The 23,412-nt window shown below is 34.1% G+C and overlaps 1 long non-coding RNA gene across 1 annotated transcript in view; it reads right to left on the reverse strand.

The window, feature by feature from the left end:
- Positions 1-21,933, reverse strand: part of LOC132680952 (uncharacterized) — a 116,436-nt gene extending 94,503 nt beyond the window's left edge. The window contains exons 1-3 of the long non-coding RNA XR_013555471.2: positions 21,871-21,933; positions 2,605-2,740; positions 840-2,029 (exon numbers count right to left, since the gene is read on the reverse strand). This is a non-coding gene — a long non-coding RNA (uncharacterized LOC132680952). The remainder of the gene's footprint in view (positions 1-839; positions 2,030-2,604; positions 2,741-21,870) is intronic.
- Between the last annotated feature and the right edge of the window lie 1,479 nt (positions 21,934-23,412).

A 23,412-nucleotide genomic window follows, 5' to 3' on the forward strand; every position in this document is an offset into this window, starting at 1 on the left:
AAGCCCTGGCTTCACCATGCACTGTTTCTGTGATTCAGAGCAAGATATTTAACCATTCTAGGCCTTAGTTTCCTCATCCGTAAAATGATGGGAATAGTATCATCTATTTCATAGGGTTGTTATGAAGATTGAAAAAGATAACTCTTGGGTATAATTTAGACTGGTTGAAGGTAAGAGAAAACCCAACTCAGCCTGGCATAAAAAGCAAAAGGGTTTTTATTGGCTCACTTATCTCAAAGTCCAGAAGAAATATAGGCTTCAGGCTTGATTTGATTCAGTGGTTTAACCACAGAATCAAGGATCTAATTCTTTCTCTCTCCCTCTGCTCTTCATTCTAAAGTGTCAGATTCAGCCTAAGCCTTGTTCTTCCCCACAGTTATGAGAGGCTATCATTAGGTTATGATAATGATAACCTTTGGATAACCTTTAGATAATGATAACATTTGGAGGACTTCTTCATCCAAAACAAAGGAGTAAACAAAATGATCACTTCAAATAGCTCTCCCATAAGAGTGAAGAACTTTTTCAGATATCTTCAAAAAACCTCTCCTGTCCCATTGTCCAGATATGAATAGCAAGCCCATTCTTTAACATTGCCCAGAGGAGAGGAATTCCTAAATTGGTTCAGATGAACAAATATGCCCAAATAGATCAATCACTATAGCAAACCTATCTTTCTACTCACAAACTGCGCAGTAAGTAAGAGCATAGGGGAGGAGAGGAGAATGGATGCTGGGGAGATGACCTAACACCCACTGTGGGGAGTCAAGTCCTTAGCTAACACTGGGCAATTAGTAACACCATACTGATATTAGCACTTATTATTATGCCCTGTTTACCTTTTGATCATTACTTCTCATTCTTCTTTATATCGTCATTTATTGTTTACACGATTGCTCCTTTACACTCTCCCATCCTCAAGCTTGAAAATGCTTTGGGCAGTGTGTTTTATTGATTTTTTTTACCACCCCCAAATTCTGTTCCTGGTAGGTACATAAGAAAACCATAGCTGCAATAAATGCTGGCTGAATACATGAATAGACTATAAAAATGGTTCTACCCAGTGAAAAAGTCTCTCTCTGGCAGGAATTAGAGATTACACAATGCTCTTATACCCTTCAGTACAGAACAATTTAATACATTTTAATAATGTTCTTTCTTATACAAAATAATATTACTAAACCACCATTGATTACACAGGCACGGTGTCTTTGGTATTTTCTAACTGATCAGTAAAAGCTTATTCTTTACCACAATTACATGCAATTTATCCTTTTTGAATTTTTCTCTCACAGTAACTTTTGAAATAGATGATTCCATTTGACCAGAGTAGATGCAGTACAAAGAATACTAGGAGACATGATTTTTTTGGTTCATGTACCCACATAGTAAAAGCTAAAAAAAAATCTTTAAGTCAGTACATTTTAACTAAGACCCATAGTTCTAAAAACCATATATCATCAGGAAAAACTCCAAAATTACATACTTTGAAGTTATAATATATTTATGTAGGAAAATACTTCCCTGTTAAGATTAACCTTTAAATGTCCCCTTTTCCATAAAATATACTTCAATTTTAAACCAACATAAAGAAATATATGCCTTATTCTGTCCTATTTTTAGTAAATAACATGACTTCCAAACAAGTTTATTGTAATGCTTTTGAAAAGCAGGAAATATTAGCAATTCTGTAATAATGCAACTAGCAAATGGGTAGCTATAATTTTCAGGGAGGGCAATTGGCTTTGTATGTGAGATTTTTTTTTAATTCTTCACATTTCTTTTAAAGTCTACAGGATTCCAAAATTGTATTACCTGAAAATTATCTGACTTTTAAAAAATATATTATTATACTTGAAAATGTATTTGAGAGGAGAAAAGTATGTGGGAGACTATAAAACATTCTGGCTATCTAAGAGCAAAATAAAAGAAAATGTGGATTCCTTGGCTTTTAACTGAAATGCTGTAGCCGTGCAGAACCTTTGCTTCTTGTCTGTAGAGACCATGCAGTGAATTTTAAGAGCTGAATCTGATGAAAGAGTAAAACAAGAAATGTTTAGAGAATATAAATTAGACCATCTGAACTTCAGGAAAGACAGTAATAAATTTTAAAATCATAATTATAGCACTGAGCATAATCCAGGTAACACTACCTGTATAAAACTATATTGTACACTTTACATCTAATAATCCACGTGCATGATCAGTCACATTTTTATTTCACATGCGTCTTAAAATTGCCACTTTCGTTTATCTCTAGCCACAAGCTTTTCACCATCCAAAACAAAGGAAAGCCTCTGAAAATAATGAAACAACACGAAGGATAGTTAATGCAGTGGACAGTAGGATATCCCCATAGAATTTGATGCCTGATCCAACTCCATGAAGCAGATATTGTTACCTGAGGCCAAGATGTTAAATAATTTTTCTCTATGCTACTGAGTATTGGCAATCAGTCCCAAAGCCCCTGACTGCATTGTAATGTAAGCTCTAACCAATAAATCTCTTTCCCAGAGCAAAATCCAGCAGAGAACGTGGGCACCATTGATCTCACACAGCAGACTAAATAGCCAAAAGGCTGTGCAATGTAAGTTATTCTATTACCTCTGTTGGATCTGGGTGATGAGTCATTCGGGTGAAGCTTTTGATGTTTCCTCAGTAATCAGCCTGCTTGTGGAGCAGCCAAAGTTCATTCAAACCCATCCTTCCAACAGCCTCCACTCTGGCTTCCTTGGCAACCCTGAGTATAGAAACAGTTTAGGATGAAACCAATATAATGTAAAGAGCCCTAACTTCAGTAATTGTTTATAAAATGACCCCTTGGAGATGCTCACTATCACAATGAAGAGGAAAATTAAATGCCTTTTTGTCCATAAAATTTAAACAATTTGAATTTAAAAAAAAAGGAAAATTTCTCACTTGTGGGAGAATAAATTGATGCACTCTTGTTGGTTCTAAATTTTAAACATTCATACATTTTCAACCAGTAATTCCATTTCTATAAATGTATCTCTAGAAAAGTGTTCAAAGATACATACAGGAGATATTACAGTGTTGAATAAGGAAGTAGCTATATTTATTACAGTAAATTCATGCAATAGAATGCCATGATGCCTGTAGAAAGAATGAGGTAAATCTATACACATTGATATGGAAAATATCCCTATTATATTACAAAGTAAGGAAAAGCATTTCGGATAACAATATCCTTAATATGATTCCTATTTGCACATTATGATTCTGGCCTGTGAAAAGACTATATACATACATTTTTTTCCTCATATGGATAGAAATGTCTGGAAGAACTCACAAAATACAGATAGTCTATGAAATGTGGGAAGGATCAAAGGACCTTAAAATTCCCCTTTATCTTCTTGTCAAAACTTTTTACCATGAGAGGGGCAAGAAATTTTCTTCTCCATTATCTTGCTTGTATGAGGGTAAAAATGGATGCTATAAATGTTTACTGTAAAGACCCTGTCAGACACCAGGAACCCATGAATGTGGCTTCTCCCATTCAAACGTAAGCGTGCAAGTACGTACATACACACACACCACCACCACCACCACCACTCCCTTCCAGCACCTTCTGAATTCTGAAACCATCTTGCTTAGCCTAGGTTTTTCAAAAGAAAAATTCAGGATCTTGTATTTTATTTTCCATTTCCAAAACAGTGGAACAAAAACTCTTCCCAGGTACTATCAGTGAAATATGGAAATGTTTCACCTTGCTCCCTATTTCAATCAATCTTAAAAGAAAGACTGGGGTGGGAACATTTAAATATACCAACACTGTTATTGAAAATCACAAGAATGATGAAACTTTGTGCATAATGATGTTGAAATAATATTCAGTGAATTGTGGGTTCTGACAGGCAGTGAGATTTATGATTCCTTTCCTCCATCCCAAATCACAGAAACTATAAAAAACTATCTTTCAGGTGATTGGTCTTTGAAATAGATGATCTCACACCCCAGTAGTAAAGAAATTTTGACCAGGCATCCTCCATATATCATCATCTATTTATAAATCATATACATCACACCATTATACTAATATAAACACTAGCAAATTAAAAAAAAACGAAATTACAGTGGATTAAATTTAAATATATAGAAAATCAAGCTCCTAGGATTCTCTTTCCACATTCACCCAATGGGATATCATTCCAAAATATCAAATAATAACGATGATGGTGTCTCATTCACAATTATAAAATTTACATCCCTAAAATATCATAACTTGAGTTATTATGCCAATGAAAAGGTTTCAGGAAAACTCTTGTTCCTAAAATGCTTCCTTAGATGGCCAAAAGGTATAGAATTAAATTGAGAAAATATATTATTCTTCTTTAAATTGGGGGAAAGATAATATTGAATGAGTGCCTTCTACATACCAAGCATTGCTAACAGCCCTAAAACATATTTAATGTTCCCCACAACTCTCTCTAGTAGGTCTTATCATTCCCATTTTATACAGATAGAACTGAGGATTAAAATGGAGCGACTTCTTACTAGACAAGTAACTGAAGGCAAGGGAAATGAAAGCAAACATGAACTATTGGGGCTTCATCAAAATAAAAAGCTTCTGTGAAAGAAACAATCAACAAAACTAAAAGGCAGCCAATGGAATAGGACAGGATATTTGCAAATGACATATCTGATAAAGGGTTAGTATCCAAAATCTATAAAGAACTTATCAAACTCAACACCCAAACAACAACCCAGTTAAGAAATGGGCAGAAGACGTGAAGAGACACTTTTCCAAAAAAGCATCAAGATGGCTAACAGATACGTGAAAAGATGCCCCACATCACTCATTATTAAATCAAAACCATGATGATATATCACTTCATACCTGTCAGAATGGCTAACATTAACAACTCAGGCAACAACAGATGTTGGCGAGGATGCAAAGAGGATCCCTTTTGCACTGCTGGTGGGAACGCAAACTGGTGAAGCCACTCTGGAAAACAGTATGGAGGTTCCTCAAAAAATTAAAAATAGAAGTACCCTATGACCCACGAATTGCACTACTAGGTATTTACCCAAGGGATACAGGTGTGCTGTTTTGAAGGGACATACGCACCCCAACGTTTATAGCAGCACCCTCAACAATAGCCAAAGTAAACTGTGGAAAGAGACCAAATGTCCATCGATAGATGAATGGATAAAGAAGATGTGGTATACAATGGAGTATTACTCGGCAATCAAAAAGAATGAAATCTTGCCATTTACAACTACATGGATGGAACTGGAGAGTATTATGCTATGCGAAATTAGTCAGTCAGAGAAAGACAAATATCATGTGAGTTCACTCATATGAGGATTTTAAGATACAAAACAGTTGAACATAAGGGAAGGGAAACAAAAATAATATAAAAACAGGGAGGGGGACAAAACAGAAGAGACTCTTAAAGATAGAGAACAGAAGGTTTCAGGAGGGGTTGTGGGAGGGGGGATAGGCTAAATGGGAAAGGGGCATTAAGGAATCTACTCCTGAAATCATTGTTGCACTATATGCTAACTAACTTGGACGTACATTTAAAAATAATTAATTAATTAATTTTTTAAAAAAGGGGTGCTTGTGATGAGCACTGGGTGTTGTATATAAGAGATGAATCACTGAATTCTACTTCTGAAACCAATAATGCAATGTATATTAACTAACTAAAATATAAATAGTAAATAATAATAATTAGTAATAATAAATATGAGATATAGTATCAGAATCTAGTTCAGCTGATTCCAAAGTCTAAACCCTTAATCAGTTCTTACTGCTTAGAAAAGGAAAACATCAGGAGTCAAAAATATATACATGTGAAATATATATATATCTTTATATATATATATAAATATATATATATAATTTATATATATGTATAAAATATATACAGAATGTGAAATCATGAAATATTATATAGTAAAAAAGATGAGAAGCAGTTTGAGAGTTGGGTATTCTCTTCCTATTGTCTCTGACCTCCAGCACTCTATTGCTACACAGAAAGTTTTTCCTGTAGCTGGAGGTGAAATAGGACCCCATTGTATTTATCACCAGGCATGTTAAACTCTAACAACTTAGTAGGAAAGATTTTTGAGAATTTTTTTCACACATTTTAAGTTGTCTCTTTATATCCTTATATTACTTCCTTCAAATTGAAAACAAAACCCCACATACATTTTTTCAAAACTTAAATTGTGCATACAGTATCTGTGACAAATTCTTCTTCAAAGAATGTATTCTGTGGCAGTGGTTCTCAAAGGAAGAGAAATTTGGCTGCAGGGGACATTTGGCAAAGTGTGGGGACAGTTTTGGTTATCACAACTGGGAGTTGTGACTGGCATCTGGTGGGTAGGGATCAGGGGTTCTCATAAACATCCTAAAATCCAAAGAATTGTCCCCTATAACAAATATAATTATCTTTCCCAAAATGTCGATAGTGTCAGGTTTGAGGAACTTTGCTCTGAGGAAATAATCAGTGATATGTCATAGATGACTATCTAGATGTGTTCATCACAGCATTGTTTGTTTGTTACAATTTAATAATATGAGATCATTACTTGTTCATTGGAACACTATAAACATCAGGGATGATGTTGGAGAAGAATATTTAAAAATATAAAGAAATGTTCATGATATTTACATGTCCTAAAAGAATATGTTTAGTATGACTGCAGCATTGTATAAGTATACATGTAATTGTATGTAGGTAAGGAAAATATTTTGAAAAAGTATCAGCCAAAATAATAGAATTTTTTCATAGGAACTCCCTGCTATTCTTTAGAAATAAAAAGTATACTTCATAACCAATGTCATTAAAAATATCTACACCATTATCATCCTGAGGTGGAACACAATTGAAATAAGTCATCACCTCAAAATTTATGTAAGTTCCCAAGAACTTAAGATTTTGTACCCTTTCTCTTCAGAATGTGTCACTGGAAAAGTTTTATTTCCTGACATCAAATTCTTTAATGATAGAAAAGATAAGCAGCAGGTGCTCTCACCATGTGCCTTTGTAATGGTAGCAGAGTTCACTGTATATTTTTGTTAAGAACCAAAATAGCACCTACTATTCTCATTCCTTCCCTTTAAAAACCTTCATTGTTATGCTATGATTCAAAAGTAGAATTACTCTCTTCCACCCACACCAAAAACAGTATGATCACAACACTATGCAAACTCAATAAATGTTTGAAACATCATGAACACTCAATATCACCATTTCAGAATGAGTAAGAGGCATCATGATTCTGTCCACTATGCAGCCTTATAACTTTCATATTGGAATTCAGAACTATTGATGTCCCTCCAGAGACACAGGCTTATCAATTGTCCATTATTTTAGTAATTATAGCCTCGTGTGAAGAAGGAAACAAAATGGCACAAGTTCTCAGAAATTCCACAATGTTTATATCAGCCAGCAAAACCAATTAGAGAAAGTTTGGTCACTGGTATAACTGAACTTCTAATCTTTATTAAAGAGAAAGGGAGAGAAAGAAAACAAGAAGTAGTGACCACTTGGCCACATTACTTGATGACAATATAATACCAATATAATCCCATAAGAGATTGATCTCCCATTCAGAATTCTAAATAATTTATGTAAATACTTACCCCTCATGGAGGTGGGGCTTCACTCCCCACCAATGAATGTGAACTGTGCTTTGTGACTTGCTACCAAAGACTAGAAGTATGGAAGGAGGGAAAAAGTAATTTTACAGTGGAGATCCTGATAAATACTACCTCGACCAGATAACCAAGGTTAACATCATGAGTCATAAATTATGCTGATAGTATATTTTCTTGGTATGATAAAATAAGAATGGCATTTCACCTCTGTGATTTTCCTTCCACAACTATATGTTAGTCAAGGGAAAAAACTTCAAACAAATCCAAATTGAGAGACATTCTATAAAAAAAACAACTTTGATCTCAAAATTATTAAGCTCATGAAAGAGGAAGAAAGAAAGAAAGACGAAGAAATTATCATAAATCAGGGAAAGCTAAAGAGACATGGTGGTATCCCAGATGGGATACTGGAACAGAAAAGGAATAGTATGGAAAAACTACTGAAATTTGAATAAAGTATAGAGATTAGTTAGTAATGTACTGGTGTTCATTCCTTAGTGGTGACAAATATACCATGGAATATAAGATATAAATAATAGGAAAAAACAGTGAGAGGTATATGGAAACCCTGTAATACCTTTGTATCTTTTCTGTAAATCTAAAACCACCCTAAAATTAAAGGCTTATTTAAACAAAAAATAAGTTTAAAAGTACAGAAAAAATTTGTCCTGTTAGAATTTTTTAATCCTGGGTAAAAATTATCACTAAAACTGAAATAAGGGGGTACCTGGCTGGCTCATTCAGTAGAATATGTGACCCTTGATCTCAAGGTTTGAATTCAAGCCCCCCATTGGGTGTAGAGCTTAATTTAAAAAAATAAAAACCTGAAATTAAAAAGATAAAGAACAGTATAAGCAATTTTATGCCAAAAAATTTAACAACTGAGAAGAAAAGAATAAAGTTCCTGAAAATGACAACTTTCCATGACTGAAACAAGATGAAACAGAAAATATGAATACCCCTATTTAAATAAATGAATTATTTAAGATCATTCCCAAACTATAGGCCCAGATAATTTCACTGATACAGTTTGTCACACATTTAAGGAAAAAATGACATAAATCTCACACTCTACCATAAAATTAAAAAGGTAAAAGCACTTCTCAAGTTGTTGTATGAAGCCAACATAATATTCATAGCAAAACTGGACAAAGATATGACAAAAAAAAGAAAAACATCCCTCACAAACATATATACAAATATAACCTTTTTTAAATGTCAAATTGCTTTCAGCAATACATAAAAACAATACATCATTAGTAAACAAGGTTATCAGGGTATGCAAGGTTGGTTTAACATTTGAAAATCTACATATATAATTTACCATATTCACACTAAAAATCAAAGTTCATATGATAATAGATGAAGAATAAGCATTTGAACAATAGAACACCGATGCATGATTAAAACCCTCAGTCAGCTAAGAACAGAAAAGATCTTCCTTCATCTGATATAGGGAATCTGTAAAAAAAAAACAAAAACAAAAACAAAAACAAAAAACAAAAAAAACCCAGTACTGACATACTTAACTGTAAAATATTGAGTACTTTCTCACTAAATAAAGAATAAGAATCCACATAAGAGTGAAAACATATGGTATCTGTCTTTCTCTGTATGGCTTATTTCACTTAGCGTCACTAACAGAAACCCATGGGGGAGGGGAAGGAAAAAAAAAAAAAAAGAGGTTAGAGTGGGAGAGAGCCAAAGCATAAGAGACTCTTAAAAACTGAGAACAAACTGAGGGTTGATGGGGGGTGGGAGGGAGGGTAGGGTAGGTGATGGGCATTGAAGATGGCATCTTTTGGGATGAGCACTGGGTGTTGTATGGAAACCAATTTGACAATAAATTTCATATATTTAAAAAAATAAATAAGACAAAATGTCAATTCTCACTACTTCTCTTCAAGTGGTGATCCTAGCTATTGCAAAAAAGTAAGCAAAAGAAATAAAAAGTATAGTGATTATAAAGGAAGAAGTAAAAGTGCCTGTGTTCATAAATGACATTACTATTTATATAGAAAATTCTAAGGAATCTATAAAACACCTTCTAAACCAAAAAGTAAATTTGGAATATCTGCAGAATTCAAGGATAATATACAAAAATATTTTGTATTTTTATATATCTGGCACTCAATGATTTAAATTTTTTTTATTCCATTTATAATAGCATCAAATGTTGAGCACTGGGTGTTAAATGTAAGTGATGAATCACTAAATTCAGCTCCTGAAGCCCATATTACACTATATGCTAACTAAAATTTAAATTAAAAAATGAAAATAAATTTAGAATTAGTAATTAGAAAAGCATTAGGAATAATTCTAGTAAAAGAACATCAAAATCTGTAGGCTAAAACCTGTAAAGTATTGCTGAATTTTTTAAACACAAAAAACAGTCAGATGTAAATATATCTTATTAATTGGAAGATTCAATATGGTTGAAATGTCATATTTCCCCAAACTGGCTATAAGTATAATGCAAGTATTGTCAAAATTTCAATACTTTTTCTTTTCCTTCTTTTTCTTTTTTATAATTGACAAGGCAATATAATTTATATAGAAATGCAATAACCTAGAATAACCAAAGCAATTTTAAAATAAAGAAAACAAAGTTAGAGGACTTTCACTACCTATTTTCAAAATTTTCTACAAAGCTAAGGGTGGTACTGGCATAGCTTACATGGCTGATACTTAACAAAGGCACCAAAGCAAAAAATTGCACAATTTTGAAGAAAAAATTTCAAATAACCAGTATTAGTCATGAAATGGGGACATAACTAGAATACAAAGATATTTTTAGTTTTTATTTTGGAAAATTTCAAATATGTACAAAAGTAGAAAAAATAGAATAATGAATCTGAATGTACCCATCAACCAGCTTCGGTAATTACTAACTCATGGCTAATTTTGTTTCATCTCTATCCTCCATCCACTCCCCCAAGTCTAGATGATTTTGAAGCAAAGCTCAGACATCAAATTATTTCATCTGTAAATAGTATGTATCACTAAAAGAGAGCGTCTATTTTTAAAGATGGTCACTATATCATCATCATACTTTTCAGTATTCATATTTGTTTTTGTATTTCCCAGTGATCTTATATTTTTTTAGCTTGTTTGAATCCATATAAGAACCATACATTGTTATTGGTTGAAATGTCTTTCAGTTTCTTTTAATGAATAGTTTCCCTTCTCTCTTTATCTCCCCCTTCTTCCCTATAATTTTTTGTTGAAATGGTGTCTTTTGTCCTGTGGTTTGCCCAAACTCTGGATTTTGTTGATAACATCCTACAGCCTCAATTTAATATGTTCCCCTGTAGTCTTCATTTTGCTGAAAATTGGCAGTCAGATCCAGAGTTTCGTAAGAGTCAGATTCCATTATGTGATAAGACAACTTAGTTCATAGGTGACATCATGTACTTCTGTCAAGATCTGATTCTCTGTTTTTGTGACATAACAGCCATTGATAATCATTGCCTACATCAATGAATTCATTAGGGGTGAAAATGGTGATATTACATCATCAAAAAATTGTCAGGGAATATTCTGTGTATCCTCGTACCAATATATCAACAACACTAAATAAAATAGACCGTACTCTTGGAATATATATTGTGGAAATTGTGTCTTGAATCAGTAAGACTAATTACAATACAAGAAATTGAAAAGGTTGTTAATGAAATATCTATGTTTTAGGGACATTTTCCCAAGCCTTCAAGGAACAGACAATTCCTTTGTTAAAAAGTGTTTCAGAGCACTGAAAAAAATTAAAAATTTCACAGTTCATTTTATGAAGCAATAATCATTTTGATATGAAACCAAGTAAGAGAGTAATAAAAAAAGAAAATTATAAACCAGTTTCACTGTGAGGATAAAAAATAATTAGCAAAATGAATTCAGCAATATATTAAAATAACTTCAAATAATAACCAATTGGGATGGATCCAGAAATACAGAGCCGGTTGAACATCAGAAAATTACTTATATTCTAAGACAAAACAGATGGATGTTCTCTCTCACTTCAATTATTTACTATTGTTCTCATATTCTACTCAGTGCAAATAAAATGTGAGGTTGTTTAATATTTGAAGATGATATGATGGTATATCAGAGAAAAAAATGATTTCTACTGAATAACTGTACACAATAAAGAAAATACAAATAAGTAGGCTGGAATAAACTTAATATACAAAACCATTGCCTTTCACATTTGCAAACAATAACCACTTACAATAATGGAGTAAATACTGTAAAATCAATAGCAATAAAATATAAAATAAGAATAAATATTATGAGAAACTCACAAGATATAAATAGAGAAAAATTTTAAATGCTCTTGAGAAATCCAAAAAGATGAACAAATAAAAGCATACCATGTTCTTAGATAGGGAGATTAAACATCATAGAAATGTTACTTCTCCTTAAATTAATCTATAAATGTAGGGCAATATTAATTCCCAAATTTTTATGGAGCAACAGACAAGCAAGAATACCCAGGGAAAAAATATCTGAGAAAAAAAATCATTATATTAAAAGACATTAAAACATTATAAAGACACTACAATTAAAGTAGTGTGGTAGCAGCACACTGAAGATATAATCAATGCAGTAGAATAGAAAGTACCAAAATGGACCCAAATGCATACAAAAATTTCATATATGTTAAAGAGCATCTCAAATCAGTAAGAGAAGATGGCTTATGCAATGACAACTAGATAGCCATTTGGAAAGCTGGATCCATCTTATCCCTTAAACAATTTAAAAAAAAAAAAAATGAAGGATTTTATGAAACATAAAAGTGTTAGAAGAAACTATCTTCAAAAACTTCCAGAATGTCAAATTGGGGAAGATATGTCAAACAATGACACATCTAAAAGAAAAGCTTGATAAAAGACCAACTAAGCAAAGATGCTTACAGCTAGTATTATAAATAATGTCTAAATATCTCCCAAATGTGTGAAATATAGGGAAAGTCCAGACATAGTATGAGTTCCTCTTCTGTAACTCCTTTGTCAAAATAATGTGCTAATTATCTTTGCCACTCTGATAGATGAAAAATAATATTTCCACATAATTTAAGCTCATGCTATGTGTTTTTAATTTAAACCCTCTGTATTCATTTCAAGAAAAAAAGACTACTTTCCTTATTTTCTATTGCAGGTGGATACAAAGCTTTGGTTACATTGAAAATACCTTCAAACTTGGAATCAAAGTGGGCTGGGTCCAAAACGCTGCCTGCCATTTCTTCAATATATAATTGTACTTAATATTACTGAGCTTGAGCTCCTCCATCTGTGAAAAAGCACTAGTAATATCTACTTCACAGGGTTCTTGTTAGAAAGAAAATGAGACAACCCTGTGAAGCTCTGAGTACACAGTAGGAATTTGACAGGTAATACCTTTTTTACTCTCTCCTTTGCTTGCCCTCACACGTAGGGCAGCTACATTTCTTCAGAGGGCAAGCTGATCTGGATGGGAAGAAAGCACTTTAAAAACACCTTAGACTCCCACAATGTTCTAAGGGAAAAGAAGCAGAGAAAATAGCTAAGAGAACCCATTCGATTTACAAATGGTAAAACTGAAGCCCTTAGGAACAATTCCAGAGGAATCCCACAAAGATGTGGATGAAGGATGACAGTTTCCTCCCACCCTCCAGAAATCATCAAACCACAGTCACTGCAAAAACTTCAAAGCCCAAACTTGAACAAGCTTTTGGCTGGTTGTTCCATGTCCTATGAAATCCCAATAATCCAGTCTCCTCCATAAACCATCCAAGGTGGCAGTCCAGGAGTTAAAGAAAAAAAATTTTTTTTTCTTTTGCTAGACTATGTCCTTTCTAGAATTGCATAGACAAGTTTGTAAGAGTTAACGCTGAGAATGCCTCTTGGACATAGCACAACGGCTCCACCTTCAGCTCTCAGACAGAAGAGGACTTTTGTAAAACTGCTTCTGTCTGAGTCCTCAGAAAGCACATCTGAAATATAATCTCTTCTCATAAAATTTAAACCACACAATCTTTCACTGTTAAGTACTGCAGTCCAGAATATTTACCCACTGTCCATAGGCGAAATGAACAGTAAGAGTCTCAAGGTGAGCTATACTGATATTAAATAGACAAGATAAAAAATGTATTATGTTTTATTTAAATTCTTCAGGATGCATGTCTTGATGTCATATTCTTTATAGTTACAGCAGAGTCTGATAAGCTCTTTCAACAAATTCTCCTGTTTTTCACTCCATTAGATTTATAGTCTTATAATTGAGGAAAAGGTTAATTCTCGCCTGCCAAGCAGGGCGATTCATAAATTACCAGCAATTTTTTAATATCCCCCTAAATACATGCCAGTTTTGGGAAGGGAATTTCAATGAATTCAATGAATTCCTATGAAGGGGAATTAGTTGGGCCTTCAAGACTTATGTCTACCAACAAGTAGTGGTAAGGAATATTAGTTTATAAAAAAAAAAAAAAGCAAATGACCAAAAGATAATTCCATAGGATGAAACTCCCAAATCTAAGTAGAATTCTAAAGCAGTATATATAACTACCTAAAGAGTGGACAAATCTTTCTTCCATCACATATTTTGTGGTAATATATTAAAGAAAAGTAAGAAAATGCCCAATTCTTTGCAAATTGTAGCATAAAGGAGGGAATTAGTCACTTTTCTACATTAAAAGATATCAGTAGATGTCAATTTTAAGCAAATACATACTTGAACACTGAATCTTTCAAAATCCGATTATGAGAGTATATTTGTTTCTAATTTTCTCCCTATTTTCTTCTTCCCAGATCAACCAAATTCCAGATTTCTGAGTCTCATTGAAAGGAAGTCATAGACATTTAGGGTTATTTAATTGTGTTTAGGTAAGGACAACCAGGAAATTAAATGTATTTGCTATCCTAGAAAGTTTCTACTACACGCCTCCTAATGATGGCTGGAATTCTTGTCTTTTTGCCTTCAGACTGTTTACAAGCCTAGAAGCAGTAGTTGCTACAGGGAAATGTGAGTTTTGTGTGTCTTAAAGACCCTGAAATGGGATAATCCCACCACCGCCCACCAGAGCAAGGACTGATACCAACTCCAAACGTCACTTTTGTCAAAACTCAAAGTGTCCAAGTCCTTGCCCACTTAAAATTTCATTTGTAATAGTAATAGTTGAAATTTGTACAGCAACTGATATGTGCACACCTTCCTGATAAATATTCTTAAAATGTTTTCTAATCATTGTAATGATCTAAAGACTCAGTTTTCTAATTATCCTTCCTTCTGTCATTGAGAAAACCAAGCCTTAAAGAAATTAAACAAATCCAGAGTGATGTAGATGGACCAGAAGCCCACTCTTAATCCCTCTGCTCTATACACATATTATTCCCAGCAATACTCATAATAACCTTGTATGTAAATGAGTGTGCAATTCAATTCAACAGATATTTTTGACCCATTTATATTTGACAGACATGCCTGATGAAAATGAAGCACAGAAATGATAAAGGACTTGCCTAAGATCTCAGAGCCAATTCACAAGTGTTGAAAGTACAATTCATGCACTGAAACTAGAACTCATCTTCTGGAATCAGACATGTGCATGTTCAAATCCTGGCATCACTGCATGCTAGCTATGTAAACTAGCTCAAGTTATCCATTTCTATGCTGTGGTTTTCTCTATAAATGAGTTGGGGAATAATAATAGTTGGCCAAGCTGCTAAGAGTGTTAAAACTACTATATAAAAAGAATCTAGTAGTGCATAAAAGCAAGTAGTATTAGTTTTCATTCCAGGATCTCTTGGGACAGTGAGAAATTGTCCCAAGTTATCTCAACATTTAGTGACCTTGGTTTTTCTGCTTGCCCCAAACATGAGAAATTTACCATCCTAGAAGAATGAGCATGGACAATGGTTTTTCCCAAGTATCTAATAGAAATAATGTGGAAACACAATAAATGCCTAACCTCCCTTGCTCTAGCTACTCTCCTCTTCCCCCTTCTCCTCCTTCTTCTCTCCCTCCTCCACCTCCTGCCCCCACTCCTTTTTTCTCTCTCTGTCTCTATCACATACACACATACACACACACACACACACACACACACACACACACACACACACACAGTGTCCCACCTGTAAGTGGAACCATTAATAAGATTAAAGTGTTTCACTCAATAAAAATAAGACAATAAATACAAACTCTACAGAAAGATGCTTGATTCAAGTGTTATTTTTTTTTCTGATGATAGAATAATATCTAACAATGATAAATAATTCTCATTTGGCTAATTATTTCAATTGAAAAAATTAGAAGTTATAATGCCTTTTTTAAAGCCCTTTCCTCTTTGGCTTCGTGTCAAATTTGAAAGACAGCCACACCTACATAAGACCTTTTACTAAATAAGAAAAAAATCCAGGAGTTACCAGTAAGATTTTCATTACTGAGACAATATTAAGGAAAGGCTTTTCCTTCCTGAAATCCCTCACCAAGACCATTCTTTAGCAGAAAAGTTCTGGGTTATGTTAAAAAGGCAATTCCTCCCAACACTGTAGTTCATCCAATTTTAGAGCCAGAAGACACAAAAGAGACTGTATAGCTACCATAGAGCCTAGATACTATAGAACCTGCCCAGCTTTTGTTCCCTCTTCTGAGAATTTATTCCCACCAAACACTGGAGTAGACCTTTCAGTCATGTTTGTAATAAATGATTCTTCCCTAATAAAGTACATATTCTTGAACCAAGGTGGGAAATCATATTAGACTTTAGCCTCAAACATGCTAATTAGTCTCTGGAGTTGAACTAGAAGCTAGATTAGCCATCTTTGATCATGTGCATACCAATCCAGAGGCGGGAGTTCATGGTATTGGAGAAAAAGAAAATAGCAAATTTAAGAAGAGAGCACATGTGTAATGAGAAAGGGATGGGAAAAGAGTGGAAAAAAATACCTTCTTCAGATCTTGACCATTTTCCAGTTCCAGGTTATTAGAAAGTCATGAAGCCAAACTCCACTTTCTGCCCTTAATTTCCATGCCTACTCATGATTCTTTCTGGTAATTTCTTTAACCCTTAAGTTATGTTTGTTTACAGCAACAAATAACCTCTCTAAAATATTATACCCATGCTTTCTTCCAATGCCATTCTTCAGAGAGAGACCCAGAAGGGAAAAGTTCCAGCCCATTTTCACACACATAATTAGCAGAAATGAATTCAATTCTTTTGTTCATAAATCTTCTTTCTACAATACTAATTTCATTAATTCTCAAAAATGCTAGAATGGAAGCATGAGAAACCCAAATACCATATTCCACAGAATCTAAGATCTATCATTTGTATGACATATCAAACAAATTAACTATGACACATTGCTAAGATGCCAACGATAGTAAGAGACATTCATTTTTCAAATATATTAAAATGTGAACTAAAATGCTCACTTGAGATGCAGTGAAAATAGTAATATAAGGGAATCACTGAGTTTGGAACAGGGTAAGGTGAAATATATTAATTTTCATCCCTGTTTGGGAAGAACTTGCCATAAGGTTTCAAGTAGGAAGATGAATATAATGGTATTCCTATTTTAAAACCCACTCTACACATGTTGCCAACAGTGAAGAATCTTAGCCAAGCCCAGAGTGCTTCAAAGATGGATACAAAGGGCACTTTTAAATACTCTCTTGATTTTCACATCCTCCATTTGATTGATGTTGAAGTCTTAACACTACTCTAGGAACTGAAATAGAGGAAAGTGAGGTGGGAAGAGAGAAATAAAGTAGGAGCCCTGTGTCTCACCTTCAGGTATTATTCTTTAATCAGTAATATTTATTAAGTTCTCACTCTGGGTCAGGCACCATTTCAATACTGGGCCTATAGCACAGAACAAGAGAAATATTTGTCATACAAATCTGTCATACAGCAAACATTGTAATGGAAGAAACATGATAAACAACAAAATAAAATTAAAGTGCCATGGAAAACCATTAAGTAATTTAAGTCCTTAAGAAAAATAAAGCACAGTCAGGAGTCACTCCTTAAAAAACAGTTTAGAAATGAGTGTCACATGCATGAAACAATTTTGCAAATCCTTTAAGAGAGTAGGTGACTAAGTGCCAATGTGAGTTTGGACACTTAGTATACTAGAATTCAGAGATACTCTCCCAAAGGCTCACTTTAGCCTTGAACTTTGACCTATGAACCCCATCACTTCATGACTCTGCAGAAGTCCTGATTCAAAGACATAGTACTTGATAAGAAACAGCTACTCTGCTGACATGTCAACTCAACAAGTGGGAATCAGTTGCACATAAACCCTACTCCTGATTTTCATAGGGTAGCCAGGACTGGTCACTCTAGTCTTTCTTGCCCTGTAACTGAATCTTCAAATATGCCAGAAGGCAAGCTTTTACATATGTATCTGTGTTCACTGTCTCAAAGTCAGTGTACCCTTCCTTACTGAGAAATACCATCTCTGTCTAACTGCTTGTCCAGAGGTATTCTTCATTACTGCTCAGAGCAACACTATGTAATTCCCAGGACAGCAACCTAAAGCAAAGTCTTATCTCTACTATCACACTACCTGTCCAGGGTTAGCAGATTGTTTAATTATCAGTTGTAGACAAAAGAAAAATTTAAACTTCTCAAAAGGCCTGAAATCCCTTTCCAAGATCATTTTTAATTTTTTTATTTAAAAAAATATATATTAATATTTATTAATTTCCAAAAACCTCAAGCAATAGAGACGATGAATAGCATACTTGTTCCTTAATAGCCCAATCTTCAGAGAAAATTGCTCTTGCAAGTTTCATGTGTATTCTTACATAATGATTCTGTGTTTTCTTTCTTAACACATATATAAACGCAAATGGAGATTTCTATATGGGTAATCTTCTATAATCTGCTTGTTCACTCAAACATTAACTATAGATACCTTTTTCTATAAATATACACAAATGTCATGTTCTTTTTAGTAGCTACATAGGAGTTTATTGTATGGAGTTACTATAATATATTAAACTGCCATCATATTGATGAGAGTTTAAGTTCTCTCCAGTTTTGAGTTAAACAATGATGCTACAAAGAACACACATGTCCTTGCATGATGTATTTGTGTGTTTCTACAGAATAAACTCCTGAAATTTGAATGTCTAGATCAAAGAAAATGCATGTTTTAAATTTATCAAGATAGCCACATTGACTATGAAAAAGAATGTACTAATAGGCATACCATTGTCATGTTAGGAGATTGCCTATTGTCCCACACATGCACCCAAACTGGTTTTTATCAATCATTCTCACATTTAATTAAATGATGTGATCACTGAAAACAATTATATCATTACAATATTTATCAAAACATCATGGTATTCCCTACAATAATTATTCCTTTAATTTTTTTTTTAAGAAAACAAATTCACCCTTACAAATAATATATATTCTGGTAGAAAACTTAGAAAATAAATAAACAGTTAAGGAAAAACAAAACATCTGGTGTGAGCTAAGGTGGAGAGAAGAAGATACAGATTCTCTCTCCAAGGGATTACAACCAAAAATTCTGAAAAGAATGAAAAATGCATGACTTGAGGAATCTGAAAAGTAAAAAATTAAAAAAAAACATTTATTTAAAAAAAACGATATCTGTATCTATGTATCTATAGATAGACTCAGATATAGACATAGACAGCAGGTGGGTTGAGGACTAAAATCAGAATTTAAATCATGGTCTGCAAAGTGGGAGGCTCCAGTCATGAAGAACTTTGTAACAGCATAAAAACCTAAAATCTGAGGGAAATAAATCTTTGGGACCAGAGTTACTGGGAAAAAAGACCCTGTAATTCAGAGAACATGGAAGAAATCTCAGAGAGGATAGAGCTGGAGAAAGGGATTCCTCTAACTCTGTGTATGAAGTGACATAAGTCCTGACCTGCCTCTAAGCCACACACACACACACACACACACACACACACACACACAGAACAGACTCAAAGAAAATAACAAAGGCTTCAAGAAGTGAACTACCATATAAACCACTGCCCAGGTTCAAAACTAACCCCCAAGAGGCTCATGTGCCAGACTGAACCAAAAAGCATAGAAAAGGTTTGAAAACTGAACTGACATTCACCCTCAGAAAGAGAATCAGCACTTGTGGTCTGAACGTAACAAGGTTGATTGCCCGCTTAAACAAACAAATAACATTCTGCAGAGGATTTCACAGGACCCAGAGTTTACCAACATAATATTCAAAACATCCAGGATACAATCCAAAATTATTCAACACACAAAGAATCAAAAATATCCAACCAATACCCAAGAGAATAAGCAACAGATAACAAGCCTGAGATACCCAGGTGTTAGAATTACAAGAGATTTTGAAGCAGCTATTATAACAATCCTCCACGAGGTAAAGGTGAACATTACTGAAATTAATGGAAAGATAAAAATTCTCAGAAGCAAATTAAAGCTATAAAAAAAAAAAGAACTCAATGGAAATTTTAGAACTGAGAGATACAATAACTTAAATTAGAAGTCATTGGATGGGTTCAATAACAGAATGGAGATGAAAGAGGAAAAGAGCCAGAGAAACTAAAGATAGAGCAATAAAAAGTATACAATCTACACAAAAAGAAAAAGACTGAAAACATAAATAAACAGAGCCTCCAACCTGTAGGACGATATCAAAAGATCTAGCATGTTATTGGAGTACTGGAGTTCCAGAAAGAAAGGAAAGAAGAAATTGGTGTAGAAAATATCACCAAGAATCCTCAACCAGAGATGATCCATTTTAATATTTGATGTAGATTCTTCTAGGCTTTTTTCCATACACATAAACACACACACAGACACACAGACACACACAGACACAGGGTACTAGAGTAACTGCTCCTAGTAAAATTTTTTTCCTTTAATGCTTTATGAGTGTTAGTATATTTCAGTAAATGTACATTTGCATAATAATTTTGAATGGCTAATTAATAGCTCATTGGATAATGTAGCCATAATTTACCATTTTTACTTAGTTTTCTCCCTCTTTTTTAACTATTATAAAGATTCCACACTTATCCTTATTGCCAAATCTTTGTCACATCATTGTTTTCTTCACTTATATTCCTAAAAATAAAATTGCTATGTAAGAGATATTCATTCAACCAATATTCAGTCAACAAACATTTACTGAGTAGTTAATATAAACTAGGTACTGCCCATATGTGGAGGTACTGCAGTCTCTAGCCTTGTCAATTCTAAATATCATCAACAACAGTTAGTCAATCTTGAATGACAACATTTTAAAATGTGCACACTTCGGCTTCTATGGGACAATTAAAGTTGGTCTCAAGAGGTCACTGATGGTATACGGTAAAGGCTCCAAAAAATTCTTTAAGAGCCTAGAGTCAAATAATTGAACATCAAGAATACAAAAAACATGTTGATTCACTTTCTTGCATATTCTTCTTCTTAAATAACATGAAATATCTTTTAGCAGCTTCAAAACCAGTTCATGTCAGAGCCACCCATTTTCTCAGTGGTGATCCATATACTATATTAAGTGGCCTCAATCTTGGATCAGTGCTACAATTATCTAATTGGCTGCAATTATTTAGTCATTTCTGCCAAACAACCAAATTTTATAAATTTTCAGATTGCTTTCTAAAATGTTCTATAGAAGGGGCACCTAGGTGTCTCAGTAGGTTAAGCGTCCTACTTCGGCTAGGTCATGATCTCGCAGTCCTTGGGTTCAAGCCCTGCTTCAGGCTCTGTGCTGACAGCTCAGAGCCTGGATCCTGTTTCGGATTCTGTGTTTCCCTTTCTCTTGGCCCCTACCCCACTCACGCTCTGTCTCTCTTTTTCAAAAATAAATAAACAATAAAAAAAATTTCTTGAATAATAGTAAAAATAAAATGTTCTATAGATCATTGAAAATAGATTGTTATTATTACCTAAAAGTTGATTCCCAACAAGTTAACCAATTTTCCTATATTCTTTATCTTTTTTAATGGTTTATTTATTTTTGAGAGAGCGCAAGCCGAAGACGGGCAGAGAGAGGGGGACAGAGGATCCTAAGCGGGCTCTGTGCTGACAGCAGGGAGCCCAATGTGGGGCTGGAACACACAAACCCTGAGATCATGACCTGATCCAAAGTCAGAAGCTCACCTGGTTCAGTTGGTGCCCCACTCCTATATTATTTTAAAAACTAATCTCCACTTGCATGCTCTCTCTCTCTCTCTCTCTCAAAAATAAACAAACATTAAAAAAAAAAAAAAGAACTAACCTTTGTGAAGACAAACTGGTGGTAAGAGAAGAGCACAGGGCCTATCTTAATCTGGGATGTTCTTATCCTTAGCTAGGACAGTAATACTCAACTATTTTGGTCACTCCTTCCTTTGTGACCTCACTTTATCTTAAATGTACTCCCAGCATAGCACATATGAAACAATTTACAGGATTATATTCTTTTGATTCTGTCTCTCACAGTATACACTGAACCCTTTAAGGACAGGAAATGAATCTTCTTCATTTTTATATTCCCACCAGTTGTCACAAAAGATGCTAGGTAACAGGTATAGTTAACCCAAAAGATACTAAGAACAGGCATGCTGATTTTTTTTCTTAACATATTTTGGTCTCCTTCCTCACTGCAAATGCAGAAGATATTCCACTTAAAAATAAAGTGAATTAAAACAATGGATGGTTGCCAGGTAAAATGCAGAACACCCAGTTAAATTTGGATTTTAGAAAAAAAACATTTCTTAGGAATAAGTTTGTCCCAAATACTGCATGTTTCTCTAAAATTCAAATTTAATTGAACATCTCCTATTTTTATTTGCTAAATCTGGCAATCCCAAAATGAATGCAATTGAAATAACTCAAAATTTCCTAGAATATCACTCAAACCAGAGCAAGTTTCTCCCTGATCTAGGAAGTAAGAGTCTCTAAAACCGCCACAGATGGAATACGGAACTTTCTGGCTAACGCGCACTAGAGAAGTTTAAACTAGGGCTAGATAAGTCACCCTATCAGGAATTCTACAAACAGATTCCTGTATTGCTTAACAGTTTGGACAATGTCACTTCTAAGTCTTCACCTTTTTTGCACATTATCGCTGTATTCCTGTGCTTTGATTTCTGGAGTCCTTACTGCTAGTGAAATGATAAAATCTTGAAGTTTAGTATTTTATTGATTCATCTCCACCAGTCAATCCTTGTGGCTTTGAATCATACATCTGTCTCTCCATGGGCAGGCTCCCTACCTTGTTCTGGAATGCCACCCTAGTGGCAAATCCTTTGGGAGAAAGGCCCATGTAGAGATCACAGCAGCTGCGTCGGTGCACAGCCAGACCCCATTTCAGAAGCTATTTGGTAAGCATAGATTTATTCCCCCTCAAATAATTCTTGCTCAGTTACCTTCCCCAAATCCCCAACTGCTGCCAAGGTTAATGCAAGCCCTGACTCTGCCTGTTGATTCTTATTAATTAAGCCAATCAATGATCTTGTATCATACAGTGTCTGTTTTTAATATAACCTATTTGACAAGGCTGTATTAATTTAGGAGAAATATGCACTGGCATTCTGGCACACATTTTTCCTAATTATTTTACAGCCCTCGTTCAGCAGTGAAATTAGTCTGTGGTTATCACAGTTAATGGAAGCCCATAGCTCTTAGCTAAGTGATCTTCACCAGTCACCTGATCTTTTCTTGCTCTCAGCTGCATAAACATGATTGCACTATCTATGCAGTCCCTGGTGAATGCATAATTTGAGCGTGGGTGTGAATGTTTTAGCAAAATCTCCTGCTTCTGTGTGTTTCTTTAAGT

This window comes from Panthera onca, chromosome A1 (assembly GCF_046562875.1).
Source record: "Panthera onca isolate mPanOnc1 chromosome A1, mPanOnc1 haplotype 2, whole genome shotgun sequence".
NCBI lineage: Eukaryota > Metazoa > Chordata > Mammalia > Carnivora > Felidae > Panthera > Panthera onca.